Here is a 17912-nt window from a genome sequence, read left to right as displayed (position 1 = left end):
GCTAGTGAACCCAACAAATTAGCCCCCATAGAGATTCTCTCCTGACGGAGCAGCAGCAGAATGCTCAGCTTTTGGATTCGGCAGTAACAGCAACATTAGTGTCAGGGCCCAGAGTCCAGCATCAGTAATGGAGTTTGAATATTCATGCCCCCTGAAAACACACATGTCACCAGCAGAACATCGCAGAGTGTAATTCGGGACATGTATTTTCTTAACTCTCCAGTGTCCAACTTTGATTTTTAAGACAACCCAGACATTCACTAAATACATTTTTATTTTTTTATTATTATCTTTTTAATATATTTTATTTATTTATTTATTTATTTATTTATTTATTTATTTATTTATTTTTTACAGAGAGGAAGGGAGAGAGATAGAGTTAGAAACACCGATGAGAGAGAAACATATGATCAGCTGCCTTTTGCACACCCCACTGAGGATGTGCCCGCAACCAAGGTACATGCCCTTGACTGGAATCGAACCTGGAACCTTTCAGTCTGCAGGCCAACGCTCTATCCACAGGCCAAACAGGTTTCGGTGATTTTTAAATAATTTTTGTTTAACTTTCATAGAGTATTTTATATTGTTTTCAGTCAAAAACAGTGACTGATAAATAAATTAGTACAAAGAAACTGCAGGTAAGGGGTTTTCATAGAAAAAGGGACTGGATAATTGATTATTAGACCTGCTTGACTGTGATGGCAATAAAAACCGCATTTTAATCACAGAAGAGGACATTGTGGACCGATCTCAAGTAGAGTAAAGCAGATAAATTATCACATTTGTCATTTTGAAAGATGAGCAAAAGAAGGCAAGCCTTTGGGAAATAAGATAGCAACTGATAAGGACTATTATCAAGGGCATACATAATTCAAAAATGAAAGAATTAAGCCAGGTGTTTACAAAAGTACAGAGAAGTTTAGGGAAATTGAAATATAAGTCCTGAATTCTCAGCTCAAATCAAAGTCAAAGCAAAGAGACTCTATCTGGAAAAAATTTTACCTCTTTGAGAAATAGTGTTCATACAGCCACATTTTACACTAAGGATTTGCTCCTTTGGGCTGCCATGTTAGGTCAGTTTAATTCCCAGTCTCATTGAATTTACTACATGAAAGCTAAGTCACTTATCAGTAAAGATGAGACTTAACCCTTCTAAAAGGGTCATAAGATTTATTGGACTCAAACCTAGGAAGCCCACTGATCGTATTTTGCCAGCCGAAGCAGTTCTGGGTATTTATCCTCCTAACATTAAATGCAGACATTTCTGCATTGCTTTGGAATGCTGAACTCATCACTCTGACGGCAGCTAACATGCAAGGAAAATTCACATAACTTCATTTTGCCTGCCCCTGATATCTCATTTTCCCTAGGTCTATAAGACCAGGACTTACTCTTAGGTATTAATTGCAAAGTCAAATTGTGGGAAAGACAGCTTATTCACAAAAAGAAGAATTGGAAGATTTCCTTATTTTGTGTGTGTGTGTGTGTGTGTATGTGTGTGCGCGCGCGCGTGCGTGCGCAGCTAAAAATCATTAATATGAACATTATGTATAGAACACTATGTATAAAATTTGTGAATTTCTTAATATGCTTAATTGGGAAGAAAAATAATTTTAGATTATTCTAAATATTTATTTTAATGCTATAGCAGACAGCATACTTTTATGAATAAAACTTGCACACTTTTCTGAAGGATTTCCCTTGGGCAATATAAACCACACTGTCCAGAGTTTCCTAGGAATTATAACTTTTACCCCCTCACACCTTAGCCAATGACATACTGTGAATTGGAAAGAACATTCTGGATCCTTGTGTCAAACTGGAACAAGTTCAGAGACTTGAATTATTGGTGAACATTGTAGCATTCCAACACTAGAGCATCTCCTCCAAGATAAAGTACCAGTTGTTAAACTTCTTACCACAAAAAGTAAGCACAGACATATCAGCTTCTGCAGTTTGGAGGCAGTACATTCTACACTTAGAAATTGTCCCAGACCCTTTCATCAAGTGATACGGATGTCTGTGTATTTGAAGTAGGATGCAATTCAGGTGCAGAGAGAATGTAACTTTGGCCACATGATGCATCAGATATCATAGTAATACCTCATGACCTAACTACTTCTAAGACAAAGCTCCAAGACCAATGTGGGCACAACAGAGGGAATGCAAGGTGGCTGGAGAGATAATGATCGGATTCTGCTGCTGCTTGTTGCATTTAATTGTTTAATGAACTCTGCACCCACTTGATAGATTTCAAGTGTAAACGTTAGTGAATTAGGAAAATAATACATGAATCAATGCAAATTTTGCCTTATTCTGATGCATTCTTTACATTGACCAGTCACGTTCACGTGTCTTAATACTATTTTCAGCTACCCATTGATGCTATATAATGCGTACATTATATGACAAAAATAATGCCTTAAAAGTGTTAAAATATCATATAATGGATGCAATTTTAAATATTTCAAATGACTTTCACTTATGGAGTGCCTACTATGTTCCAGTTACTTTACTAGACACTTCAATATATAATTTACTCCTCTGAACAAGCCTCTGTATTTACTACTGCCAACAGAAGCTACTTCAGATTTGAGGCTATCTCTTATCCTGCAAATTACTTAGCATCCTATCCTCACCCATCAGATGCTAGAAGCTAGAACATACTGGGCAAAATCACTTCAGAATTTTTTTCCAGGATCTGGTAATATGAAGTTACATTGTTCCTATCCTGTTTATTGTGAAGTAAGAATATTTAAGGATCTGGTTATATAGACAAAATAAAGAGATAAACCCAAATCCAAGTATTCATCAGGTAGATTAAATCAGACAAGGTTCTTATATAGCAAAAATAATTACCACCCACTACACTTATTCCCATTAAGATACTATTTTGTCCAGTTTGTGTATAATTTGAATTTACAAATTCTGCAGTAATATCTCCTTGAAACTAAATATCAACCTGTCAATGGTTTTACAGTTACTTTTATTTCCCTGTTATATGTTCTGTAATATAGCATACTATACTTCCTGAAACATAAAATGTAACATTTTCAGAAAATATAAAATGCTGTATTTTCTGAAATATTAAAAATTTATGTCTTCTGCTTTGCTTTTATGAACTCAGACTTTTAAATCCACTTTTAAACCCAAACACATCATTTCATTAAGACTATAAAGTCGACAGCAGAGGAGTAAAATTACTTTTTCTCCATAAAATTGCACCTTCTGATAGAAACAGGGCAGTAGAGTATCTATCAGGAGGTGTGAAAAACCAGGAAATAGTTTCTAATACAAGTGAGGGTAATGAGAGGCTTGTTTGAGCACCATGACCCACAGGCTGCGCAGTAGGGAAGAGTATAATTTGAATACTCTTCTGGCTTTTATGAATTGTAAGATCAGAAAATCACATAGCCACTTGGGGGGATGCTTTAGAATGTCCAAGGACAGAGAGGCAGAGCACAGTCACACAGATTTATTAATTTTCAAATCAAGCCAAACCAACAGAAAAACCAACGATGTGCTTAAACTCGCAAATTCAATTGTCCTCATCGGTTAAAGCAAGTATTTAATCATTTAATAATTTTTATTTTACTTTACATGTGCAATATTAGAACGCACATTTAAGTAATTTTCCTTTGCTCTCACTCTTATCCTCTTATCTATTCTATTAGCTTGTACTACATGCCAATACCTTCCTGTAAATTAAATAATATTCCTTTGCTATTTATCCACCAAATATATAATTAATTATTTAAATATACCAGGCTTTGTGCTATTTTTCTCGAAGTGGATAATTTGCTTCAGATAGTCACTTTTAAATTCTAGAGAGGCAATAACACCAATAAAAGCAAACCCGAGACTGAGAAGAACAGGTAAATTATATCAACACCTATCTTCATGTGCTTTTTCTATTGGTGTATGAAAGTGGGTTTGGACCCTAGGTGTATGTTAGAATTTCCTGATAAATATTAAAAACGCCACAGCCTGGCGCATCATCAGAAATTCTAATCTAATAGACTGGAATAGAGCTGAATGATTCCCATCATTTAAATCTTCACATTTGATTCAAATAGGCCTCAGTTTTGAGTATTACCAAGGCCATAACCAGATATTATTACTTCTCTTCCTGGTTAAATGGAAGGAAGTAACATTCACTTTGCACTACAAGTATGCCAGGACCTTTCAAGTGAGGGCAACCTTCATTTGGGTTGGGTTCAAAAATAGTTCAAAATGAAATATAATGAGAGCTTAAGGGTATTTAGGGATGTAATGGAAAGACAAATTGTTTTCTGGAACCATCTTACAGAAGATTTTAAGTGGTAGGAAAAGGAATCTGTGTTTGGGTAGGTCAGTGGTCAGAAACCATCAGCAAAAATTTAGCAGGGCAATAATAGGATTAGAACTGTGTTTTTAAAAGATAAAACGAAGAGCCAGGCAAGGGCTGAATTTGGAGCATGGAAGGATTAGCAGAATTAACCAGTCTCAAAACTTTCAGTAGAACAGGGGAGTTACAATAGCGGCAGAGAAAATGGCACTTTGTACTTTGAACACTGATACATAATTTAATTTTTTCTCTTTGATTTGCTAAGCAAGTTCATTAAGCAGGAAAGAAAAGATTCAAAAAAAAATGCAGTTTTATTACAAGCCCATAGTCTGAAAGAATAAGTGCTTGTCTCATTTTCGGTTCTTATATGTTTATTTTTAGTATCACATGAGCTCATTCATCTAGGGGCAATGATGAACAACATAGACTGATGAACAAGAACAGCATCAATCAGGCTGTCGGACCTCGAAAGGAAGGTAGGGAAAGGTGGGGATAAGGGAGAGAGATCAACCAAAGGACTTGTGTGCATGCATATGAGCCTAACCAGTGGTCGCAGACAACAGGGGGGGTGGAGGCATGTATGGGGAGGGGTTTGGGATGGGAATGGGGGGGATGAGGACAAAAATGTAATACCTTAATTAATAAAGTATTTTTTTTAAAGAACTGATGAATGCCTTTCTTTTGAAATCTAGATTTTTTTATTTCTTAAAAAATACAATATGTAAACAGATATTTAATAAATGGCAAATGATTGGTCATGGGATAAATAAGTGCCATTGTTGACCAAATGGAGGGGGCAAAAACAACCATTGGGAGAATGCTTACAGTGAAATAGAAAACCACTGTGAAGAGTTTCTCTATCGGGGGTAGAGGAGATCATTTAGTTTCCTTTTGCTTTTTTAATAATTCGTAAGAAAGATATAAATATATCACATTTGTTGCACTTAGGCCTTCGCCTCAAATATATTAGTCATTGATTGCTAAATTACATAAGGTCATGTGCAGTCAGCCACTACCCATCACAAAGGGCAAATATCACCACAGCAATATAAAAGCATTTGGAAAACGTCACCTTACATGTGCTATGTGCTGTCTCTGGATAAGTAGATGATAGATAGACGAGAGCTATCTCGCTAGCTAGATTGATAGGTAGATAGACCACTCATGAAAAAAAGCAAATATCACCACAACAATATAAAAACACTTGCAATATGTCAATTTTTTCAGTACATATATTCATTATTATAGATAGTGATATACACATGTATGTGTAAGTTTACATACACACCATATATATTTTCAATAAAATTAAATCAGAGGATTCCAAATCCACTAAGAATGCAAAAGTCCAAAAGAGAATTGAAATGCAAATATAATTTAAAAAACAATGCATTCTAAATGAATGAAATGCAAATCCACTTAGAAAATGGAAGTCCAGAAAAGAATGAGAATGCAAATATAATTTAATTTAGATACCGTCTGATTCCATTTATGTGACATAAGGAAAGGCAAAACTATAAGAACAGTTACCAGGTTAGCAGTTTCAGGGTAGGTGTGGAAGAAGGAAATAATAAAAAGTAATACAAAGAACCTTGTGGTGATTGACATATTCTTTATGTTGGTTATGGTGACAACTATACAACTTTATATATTTGTCAGAATTACATATTTTAAAAAAGAATAATTTTACTGCAAGTGAATTATATCCTCTGTGACCCTAATTTTAAAGGAAAACTATAATTTGTTAATGGATGCCTTTTGAGGGTACACCAGGTGAAAATATTCTTTAGAAACTCGACAAGAGTAAATTACCTGTGCATCCAGCTTTTTCTCCTCATGAAAAGGGAAGTGGCAATGGTGGCCACCCAAAGAATCAATTAAACTACTGCTGGCAACCTGGGAACTAGCATTTATTCTTCATGCATATCCAGTATACCAACAAAACTCTGGTACATTTTCAACTTCTACTGGTGATCAACAGCAATCTATTACCAGTCCATTAGCCCAAAGTGCAACAGAAATCTTTCTTTATGGTAATATTGAAGAATGAGTGAACTTGAAAGTAGCACAGTGAGGATTCCAATCTAGGCAGTCTGCTTTCACAATCTATGTTCTGAGCCATTGTAGTTTGCCTTAATGCATGATAAATCCTCAAGCACGACAGTGAAAATCTTAAAAGATTTTGTTAAACAAAAATTCCCCATCCCACAGTATATAAATGTGCTTTGGAAGTGGTTATCTTCCAGGAATCTACACGTCCTAGCCCTATTTAAATGCAGATGGAGACACATGAGTAGTTCTTGCCAATGGAATGTGGGTAATCAATTAAGGACAAGTGCTGGCGAGGATGTGGAGAAAAAGGAACCCTTCCTTGTGCACTGCTGGTGGGAATGCAGACTGGTGCAGCCACTGTGGAGAACTGTATGCAGTTTCCAAAAAATAAAAATAAAAAATGGAACTCCCATTTGACCCAGTAATCCCACTTTAGGAATATATCCCAAGAAATCAGAAACACCAATCAGAAAGGACATTTACACCCCTATGTTCATAGCAGCACAATTTGCAATATCTAAGATTTGGAAACAGCCTAAGTGCCCATCAGCAGCTGAGTGTATTATAAAACGGATACATCTACACAGTGGAATGCTATGCTGTAGTAAAAAAGGAGTTCTTACCATTTGCAACAGCATGGATGGACCTGGAAAGCATTATGCTAAGTAAAATAAGTCAGTTGGAGAAAGATAAATATCACATGATCTCACTCATTTGTGGAATGTAATGAACAACATAAACTGATGAACAAAAATAGTTCCAGAGACTTAGAAGCATTGAATAGTCCAACCTCAGAGGGAAGGCAGGGGAGCGTGGGATAAGGAGTATAGATCAAGCAAATCAACTAAAGCACTTGTATGCATGCATATAAGCATAACGAATGGACACAGACACAAGGAGGAGAAGGCATGAGCTGGGCGGGTGGGAGGAGGAGGGGGCAAGAGAGGGAAAAGGAGATATATGCAATACTTTAATCAATAAAGAAAAAAAAAAGAATGACTCACTTCAAGACCAAAGTGATTAACAATAACTGTGCCTTTTCTGTTTTGTCTTGTCCTTCTGGAAGCTGAATATAAATTCCAAGTTGACTTTGAAAGTTATGTACAAGCATGGCATCGCAAGCGTCACCCGGGTTCCTACATGAATTCGTAAAGTGGAAATCATTCACCTTCAAATTGGCCTAAAACTTCTATTTTGAACTTTCAAGAACATAAGAAATAAACTTATACGTATTAAGCCACTGAAAGTTTGGAGTGTGTTAGAATTGCAGGTATTATTCTTCCTAATATAGACATTGTCACCAGAAGTGTTTACCACTTCTCACAGCAAGTGGCAAAGAAATATTGATCAAAGGCTTGGAGATGAATAACCTGGTGCATTTTCTAAAACTGTTTCTTGTAATAATGCAGAAGACAGATCTAGCCCTCATGGTGCCTGTAGCTATGGGAAACATTGAAATCGCAAAGTTAATAGAGTGCTGATAGTTACTTACTGGATTCTAAAAGCTTTTGCCCCCTGATCTGTTAATACATGTGTTTCTCTTATGCAAATGCATACATAAATGATGAATAAGGGAATGATGCCAATACACACAGAAGACATATTGGGTAATATTTTATTTTTATTTTCCAGCATGTTAATATTTCAAACCACCTTGTGATAGCCACCGACTGTGTAGTATATTAACAATGCTGAACACAGCAGAAATGCAAAATTGTTCATCATACCCCTTCAGCCTACTTTCTTCCTCCTCGCTGAGTTTGGCCCCATGGTCTGTATTAAAAGTGCTAGTCAGAGAGTACATGAAATCTTTGTATATTTGTCACATTCAGCTTACTCAATATTTACTTGTACCATTTCTATCAGACACATTTACCAAAACATTTAAAAACAACTTCTATATTTACCAAAGATAATATATGTCTCTGTTTGTACTTTCCATTTCTTTCCATTCCTGTTGTTTTCTAAGGATTTTCAAAATGACCATTACAACTGCATTTAGAGTTTGATTGACCTGCCTTTTCTGTCAAAGTTCATTCATCTTTCATCTAAATTTGGAAAATATTTTTAGGAATATATTTTATGCTTCATTATAGCAAAAATACTTGTACAAGACAACAAAATTAAAAAATAATTGTCTTACTCATGAGCACTGAAATGAAGCAGAAAGAATTGCAAAGCTTAGAAAATTAAAGATTCAAAAAAAGCAAAAGCAGATCCCAAAAGTCTGAGATAGATTCTAAAAAATCTTCAGAATAGCAAGTCTGTTCAGAATTCTCAAATATAAATTGTCCAAGTTTCAGACTAAGGCTTCTACCTTTCCATCCTATCTTATTTTTTCAGGCCTCAAATAAAGCTCCCATTAATATAAGAATATGAGGCTTTGAAAAAGCAAGATGCAAAGAAATCAATTTTAGTAATGACGACAAGAGAAGAACTCAGAGTATGACTACACACATGTAGAACCAACAATTAAATAAAAGCTCATAAATACACAAGTAATGATATATTGGTAATAAAATTAGTATCTTAAAACCACTACTTTTGTGTGGGAATGTAAAACTAACTATGGGTCCTCAAACTTGAATAAGAAGGAATTGGTTGACTCTCGTATGCACCCTGACTGGCAATTGAACCCACAACCTAGTTATGCCCAGACCAGGAATCAAACCCAAAACCTTTTTGGTGTGCCGGAAGATGTTCCAACCAACAGAGCTATCCAGCCAGAGCTGGAATAATTTTTACTATAAATACATATTTTACTTTTGCAAAACAGAAAATGTGACAAATGAAAAGCAAATACGTATCAGTATACTAATGCTTCTTGAAGTGAAAGAAATTGCTGAACAGTATCAAAATAGTATCCATTTTGTTTAAAAATATGTCATTATTTCAGCCAACATGTGTTGTTTGAGGGGAAAAAAAAAACTATAATAATCAAAACAATGCTATGTAAAACTCAATTGGTTGTAAGGATCGGTGAGTTTCCATTTATGTCCCTCCTGATGCTACATTTTGTTTGACTGTCAAGGGGAATGTTCTGGACTTGCATGCGTGAAACACCCACAAATGTTAATGCCTATAAAATTAATTTCAGTCTCAGGCGTCACAATGTCCCACTTGGATTTTTCTACAGTGAAAACAACATATGCTGCAGCATTGTTTTCCTGATTAGTCTGGCTTCTACCGTGCATTAGGTTCCCTTCTTAACACAAATTGTGGCTCCTGAAATATTCAGTTGAGTTATCCAAAGCCCAGGAGAGCAAAGTGTATGTATTTCAAATCTGTTTCCACAGAACTGCTCGCAATGAAGATAGTCTAGTTTCCCCTAAGGTTTTATCATCAACATATTTTTTTTTTTCCAAATCAAATTAACAAGGATGTTTTTTTACTCTGGGAATAATTATAATTGGTTATATTCTTCACTGTCATTAACCCTTAAAGTTCAAATTATTATATAAAATTAATAACATTTATATTTAAAATATAATATAGATTCAGATTAATGCTACAATGACTTAAAATACTTTCCTACACATGCTTTATCATAGACAACAGTGCAATAAAACCAATAATGTAAATGCAAAGTACACATTAGTCTCCATTACCAAACAACCAAACAGACTAGAGGAGCAATAATTGACCATCTGGGATAAACTGGTTGATTAGGAATATACATTTTTAAGTGTACTTATTAAGAGAGTTCAGTTTGTTGTTCTCAAGAAATATGATAATTATTGAGCACCTCAGATCATCGAAAACTTTAAAATGGATATAAATATGAAATATAGAAAATATTTTAATTCTTAGGCACATTAATTCTGTGCTGGTTTTATCTATGTATCTCAAATAAGATTATAAAGTAAAGTATGTTCATGGCCATTAGTCCTTTATCAATTTGAAATGCCTTATTTGGCATTGCCATACATCCAAAGTCAATTTATCCCAGAAGCAAACTTAGGAATTCTCTAAAAATAAGGTTTTTCTACTCCATTCTGTTGTTCTAAATCTCCAAAGTACAACTATAGTTGGCCCTTCACATCCACAGGTTCGCATCCTCTGGTTCAACAACAATATATATAATATAATATATAATATAATATAATATAACAATATAATATAATATATAATATATAATATATAATATATAATATATAATATATAATATATAATATATAATATATAATATATAATTATTATATATAATTATTATATATAATTATTATATATAATTATTATATATAATTATTATATATTATATATATGCCTTTTTTTTTAAGTTATGTTGTTGCTGACATGTATTAAGCTATGAGAGTTGGGTCTGTACTGAAAATGAAATGAATGAGCATTTTTTTTTTTATCATCATTCCCTAAGCAATATAATACAACAACTATTTGCATAACATTTGCATTGTATCAGGTATTATAAGTAATCTAGAAATGATTTAAAATATGTGGGAAGATGTGTTGTTTTTTTTATACATGTGCTCTACAACATCATAAGTTATTGAGAGAGAATATGTGTTACTGATTTTTTTTTTAATATATAAATACCACAAAACCTCTTTGGTACATTGCCACTTAACACAGTCATTTAGCTCAGTGGTAACAGAATCAAACTCTGGAGCCCAGTGACCCAGGTTCAAATCCTGACTGCCATTTGTCAGCTGCATGAAGACCTTTGGTAAGCCACTTTACCATGAGTTTGAAAGGGTTATGGGTTTGATCCCCTGTCTGGGCACATACAAGAAGCAACCAATGGCTGAAACCGGTTTGGCTCAATGGATAGAGCATTGGTCTGCAGACTGAAGGGTCCCAGGTTCGATTCCGGTCAAGGGCATATACATTGGTTGTGGGCACATCCCCAGTAGGGGGTGTGCAGGAGGCAGCTGGTCAATGTTTCTCTCTCATTGATGTTTCTGGTTTTCTATCCCTCTCCCTTCCTCTCTGTAAAAAATCAATAAAATATATATAAAAGAAAGAAGCAACCAATGCATGTTTTAATAAGTGGAACAACAAATAGATGTCTCTCTTTCTCTCAAAGTTAATAATTAAAAAATTTAAAAACACTTTAGAAAAACAGACATTTTTAGAATAAAGAGAAAAACAAAAAGTACACCAAATTTCACATTACATATAAGAAAGCATACTATGTTGCTTTTGTATGAGAAACTTAGAAAACATAAAAATGAAGAAAACCATAAGCATTTTTAAACTAGAGATAAATGAAAAACACACAGGCTTTTTGTTAAAAATATGAGACTGAATATGAAAATAGCTAGTGAACCATAAGATAAATAAACCAAATAAATGAAAATATAGTAAGTTAAAAATAAAGAATAATAATTATAGTAATAAATTACATGGCCTAACTAAAGGAAAAGGACAAAACAGAGGTTGTTTAATCTATGGTACTTTATAAGGCATGCAAAATACCTTGCCAAAGAATGTTTAAAGTAAACATATAAAATACAACTTAAAATAAAGTGAAATGCATCAAACAAATAAAACAAAAGTAATAGCAAGATCACACCCAATTAAATGTGAGGCTAATTGAATAATTTATATTTTATATAAACTATATTTGAATGATCTACAATGAATTTAAGAAGTTTTATAGATCCAGTTGCCTAGTATTACATGTGATGCAATTTATGCTATTAATATCAATAATTGAATAAGTTTGTAGCATTTTATATAAAAGACTATGCTTCTTCACAGATAAAATAGAAAAACCCCCACAAATGACATATCATACCAATGATAAACCAACATGTTTGATATATAAAACTTTGAATTATACAATTGAGACTATTTCCTTTTCCATACTTTGTGGTAATAGCAGATTTAATCTTTACCATAGTTTAACAAAAATTTCAGTGAGTTCCCCCACTTATAAATGTTCATAGGAAACTTATTATTATGCTTTAAGAAGACTAACTATATAGTAGTAACAAATGTTTAAGCAAAATTCGAAAAGAACCGAACATTAAAATTTTCTCATTATGTCCCTATTTTAACATAAATTTAAAAATAGAATTAAACCTTTTTCGAAGACATTAATATGTTTTACTAAAACCTGAGTCCTGGGTGCTCAGGTAGACTACATTTCCCTACAGACCTGGCAATGGAATGTGGCCTTGAAACTGAGTTCTAACATTGTAATACTAACCCAAATATTTGGCTACCTCTAGGTTTGGTCCACCAAAACCTCTGAAGCACTTACCACCTTTCTTTCCTCGGCCATCAGCTAAGATAGACAATAAAGCAGAGCAATAAGAAGGAAGAAACATGGGTCTCCAAAAATAAATTCTTCAAATGTTTTCACAGTAATACCTAATCTATTCATCCATTTACTTGTCTTTCACCAAAATAAATCAATTTCATTTTCACAAAATATTTGTTGAGCCAAGAAACACTCCTCTCCCAAAATAGCCTCTTTGATAGTCTGTAATGTTGTTGGGAACACCTTGATAACCATGATTATACGTCTTTACCAGCAAGACACAGGAAAATTGTGCAGATTACAGTACATTTTATACCTCAAGAAGAATCTGAAGCAAAGTTGCAACGTTATGTTTCCTTTTGTTTCAATAGGTAACCGATGATTTTGTTGTTTTACCTTGTTTAGTATAAGTCTAGAAATCATGTGTTTATCTTTATGATTACTGTTATTGGCATACTCACAGCATTTTCTAAATTCTGTATTATTTATTCATTGTCCTTCAGAATCTTTCCTACCAAGTAATTTTTCATTTAATCATTTTCTAACAATATTTTATTCTACTTTCAATGCAATCATAGTTATAGGCTTCTTCATAATATTTTCATCTCTGTCATTGCATCTTTACTTTAAAAAAATGACAGAATAAATTATTTCTGCCAAGTCTTTCAAGTCTAAGCAAAACATAGCAAGCACTCTAAGAAATAACAACTAGATGGTTGTGACAAAGATGACAATGAAACAGCACTAATCTTTGTCAGTAGTACATAGAAAACAATATCAGTTCTCAAATTTACCTTGGTTTGAATGTAGAAGAGTCAGTGAAGTACACGTTTAAAAATCATGGGGGATATCTGTCCTGTTAGCTATGTACTAGTGCCCTGGTGCACAGATTTGTGCACATTGAAAGAAATTAGAATGTGGCTGGCAGGGCGGGACTGGGTGGGATGGGCCAGACATGCCCTGGAGCAAACCTCTCTGGGTCCTTCCCCAGCCAGCTGCGCCTGGGGCAGCACTGTGGTTGAGTGAAGTGTGAGCAGGGTCCCTCTGGCAGGTGGGGTCCCTCCGCCTGGCCTGCAGGGATTGGGTCGAAACTGGCTCTCCAACATCCCCTGAAGGGTCCTGGATAGTAAGAGGGCAGTTCTCGGGTGATTCACCCTGGAATTGGGCTCCCTTCTCTCTGGTTTCGGGTGCATCACCCTAGCACTGCCACTGCCAGGTCACTGCAGCTTGGCAGCTCCTACATTGAGCGTCTGCCTTCTGGTGGTCAGTGAACATCACACCTACTGGTCAGATGGTTAGACAGTTGCTTAGCCTTTTATATATATATATAGACTAGAAGCCCAGTGCAAAAGTTTGTACACTGGTGGGGCCCAATAGGAGCCAACTGAAGGCGGTGCCAGACAGGGCAAGGGGTTATGGTTATCCTGATTGTTCTGACATCTGGTCACTGGGCTTTTATTATATAGGATTAGTCAGCTCAGATAGCCATAACAAAATACTATAAATTTATATGGCTTAAAAATTAGAAATATATTCTTCTCACAGGTATCAAGGCTGGAATTTGGAGTCAGGGTACCAGCAAAGCATTGTCACACACACCAGAAAGTGGTGGATCGATTGCCAATCAGGGCACATGCCCAGGTTGCAGATTCAATACCCAGTCCAGTGAGTGCAGGAAACAATGGAACAAGGTTTCTCTCTCTCCCTTCTTCTCTCCAAGATCAATTAAAATGACTGATAAATAAATAATGTCCTCTAAGTATGGTTTTAACAGGAAATACATTACTGAACTATGAAGTGAAAAGTTTTTATAACACGTACGTACAGCATGACCCCATTTAAAAAATATATTGATTAATTTAAGAGGAAGGGAGAGGGAGAGATGGATAGAAATATCAATGATAAGAATCATTAATCAGCTGCCTCCTACACACTCCTACTGAGGATAAAGCCAGAAACCTGACTGGGAATCATATTGTGACCTCCTGGTTCATAGATCTATGCTCACCCACTGAGCCCCTCCTGCCGGACCCCATTTTTATCAATACCAGGCACACGAGACACATTGGCAAGATCTCACTCTTAGATGAAAGTCTGAAATTGCCCAAACTCCTTTGTAGCTAGGTTTCTGGGTATGAATTTGTTTCTGCCAATGGGATGCGCTTGCACAATGTTTTGAAGGCAGAAGCAGGGCAGAGGCATCTTCCCGCAGTTTGGGCTGTTTGCTGCTGGTGATCTTGTTTGCAGAAATGTGGAGGCTTTCTGCAGCGGAATCCAGGCTGTGCACAGGCAGCTGTGGCAGAGGCAGTGCCCAGTGACCTGTTTTGTAGGAGCTGGAGGGCACTTGCTGGGACAATTTTTTTCCTGATCCCCGGGTCACAGCTGTGTCAGTGTCCTAGAATTCAAAGGTGGCTGAGGGGGCAGGTCCTCTAGCTGGCCAGGGAGTCTTTCCTGGGGGCCAACCTCATACCCACTCCAATAGCTTTCAGATGATTTCCAAGTACCAATTCCCATGCTAAATTCTTTCCTGCCTAAATAGCAGAGAGCTAAAAACATTTTGGATCCTCTACTTTCAACGAAAACAATGCTGCCCAGGGTCAGGTCTGAGAAGTGGGTGAGGTGCTGTGGAAGGCTCTCTTCTTTGAGTCTCAGCTTCCTCTTCCATAGAATGGAGACCAAAGATGATCTGTTCAGTTACTGAAGACCGTGGCAGCTGTGTTTCTCAAAGATGGCCACGTTTCCCATCTCTCCTGTGGCCTTGCCACTTTCCACCCACCACATCCTCTCTCTTGAAGCGGGGCTGACCTCTGGCTCACAGGTAGCACTGGTTGCCCGCAGAATTCCAAGTTCAAGTACAAAAAAGCAAGGGGCTGCAGCCCCGCCCACTTCACCAGGGTTTCCAACTCTGGCCCTGCCCACATCGCTCTGGGCTCTGGCTGGCATGGGGCCTTGCCTTTCTGGTTTGCTTTCCCCTCCTCCTCCACCCCCTATAGGTGACCCAGTGCCTCACTGCACACCATGGTCCACATGCTGCTGCTGCTGGGCCCAGCAGGGGGGGTAAGAGCCCAGGTCAGGCCCATGCCTCCTGGCTCCTGTGTATCCCGCCCCTGCTCCCTGTGACCCCTATTCCTGCTGCTGCTCTGACCAAGGTCAGATGCCCGGGTGCTATACACTGCCCGCAAGGACTGCTGTGGCCACCAGGAGAGCCTCCCCATCTCATCCCCGACTCCAGCACCCTGATCCCGGTAGGTCTACTTCCGCCAAAGGTGAGTTTTGCTTGTGCAGCTGCCTGAGACCAAGCACCTCCAAGATACCCAACTCCAAATTTCTGCCAGGCAAGGTGATTAGTCAGCTGGCCCCACCCTGGTCAGGGTGTTGGGGTTGATCCAGTCCAGATCAGGCTGGTTGGCTGCCACAATGCCTGTCATAGCCACCAGTTGTTCTGGTCGTCCTGGTCACCCTAATGTTTGTTTGTTTTTTTGTAGATTACCTATGCTCTGCTATCTCTCTTTCCCTCTCTCCTTTCAATCATCTATCTACCTGCCTTCACCCAATGCTGCTACAGTACACATGGGTGACTGTCTACCTGCAGTTCTGTGAGCAGGGAAAGGTGAGGACAGCCAGGTCTGTGTGTGGAACGTGAGCAGGCCCTGTGAGCAGCCCTGCCTTAGTGCTCACTGGGATGGTTGAAGCCCCAGGCTTGAGCGTGTGGTGCAGCCAGACATCCTGAGAGAGAATCCTTAGGCCAATGAAGTGTGTGAAGCAGACCAGGGCAGGAGCGCAGGGGCAATTTCGGGGGTGGGGTAGTGTGCATGCAGACAGCCCGTGGGGGTGGAGACACAGATATACAGGAGGGTCTTGGCCAAGGTGTGACTATCTCTTCTATCTCCTTTCAGAGATGTGATGGCTGCATCTCTTTCTTCCTGAGGCCGAGAAAACACATCTGGGGAACTGGGGATGGTGGGGGGGAGAGGGAGGGAAGAGTGAGGTAGGAGATGGGAAGGAAACTCAATTGGAAGTGGTGTAAGGCCCAGACTCCACATTCTGTGAGAGGTAAAATCAGGGGCCTGTGTGTTCACAGCTGCAGAGATGTTGGAGTGACAGTCCTGAGGGCGTGGAGATGGTCTCCCAGCGGAGAAGGTGACCAGAAGGATAGGAGTTTCAGCGCTTCTAGACTCAGGGTCAGGAAGCCTAGGTGGGACAGCCCCTTGTTTCCCCCTCAGTAAGAAATGGCAGCCAGCGTCCACACAACATTAGGTGTGACCGAGAGGGCTTTGACTTCCCCTCAGCCTGACTAAGCCTGAGCCAGGCTTCTTCCTCTCCCATGGTCCCAACCTCCCTCTCATCCGGCTCTTACAGGGTCCACTGTGGCCCCTTCTCTCTGTGCTTTTAGAGCATTCATTTCAGAAAGTTTGTATTTGCACGTTCTTTTGCTGCCCACTTGAGATCTAAGTCCTGTGCATTTTGGCTTTTGACAGGTTGTAGTGTTGCTTTGTGAGCATGTTTTTGTCATCAGCCCTCTTTGTTTGTAGGGATCTTCCACCTCTTGGTATTTTTTTTTTCTTCTTACAGTAACTTTGTATAGGATGCACATGCAACCTTTCCTGTTTCTCGAGTTTAGGTGTTATGAATTGCTTTGCACTTTCAGCACAGGCTGGAGAATAGAATTGCTTTCCTGGATTCAGGGACTCTGAGTTCCCTTTTCAATTGTTTTTAAGAAGTGCTAAAAAATATGTCTTAGCACTTTCTGCTGTTTGGCTGCTCTGATTTACTCTCACACTTTTTATCTGCGATATCTCTCTTCTTTCCCCTGTTGTATCTGTCCCATCTAATTTAGATTATATGCCTAACAATATTTCTTCAAGGCAGGAGTCTATCCTCAAAGGCAGCTTACATTTGCTGGTTACAAGAATTCATATTCCCTGGCTTTTTCCTGAGGTTCTAATTAACAACACCCGTAAATTGGAACTTGCAAAAATTTTGTCAATTTTCTTCATTGTGCTTAGATTATGCCACCTGCTTTTCAGCAATAACCTGTTGGGCTCATTCATGTTCTTCAGCTCTCAACACTATCAGCACCCTGCTGCTGTCTTTTTAATTCTTCTATCAAAAGATCTGATACCATTCAGGTCTTTGAAGATTTGTGCATGCAATACATATTGTATGATTCCTGAGTATTATAAATTGAGTTGTGTCCTCCTAAAAAAAGCACTGTAAGCCCTAATCCTCAGTACCTGTGAATGTGATCTTTATTTGGAAAAAAAGGTAAGGTCATTAGGATGCAGTATGACAGATGTCCTTATAAAA

This window comes from Pipistrellus hanaki (assembly GCF_964339955.1).
Source record: "Pipistrellus hanaki genome assembly, chromosome: 4".
Lineage (NCBI taxonomy): Eukaryota > Metazoa > Chordata > Mammalia > Chiroptera > Vespertilionidae > Pipistrellus > Pipistrellus hanaki.
The sequence above is the reverse complement of the archived record's forward strand: the minus strand, read 5'-3'. Positions refer to the sequence as shown.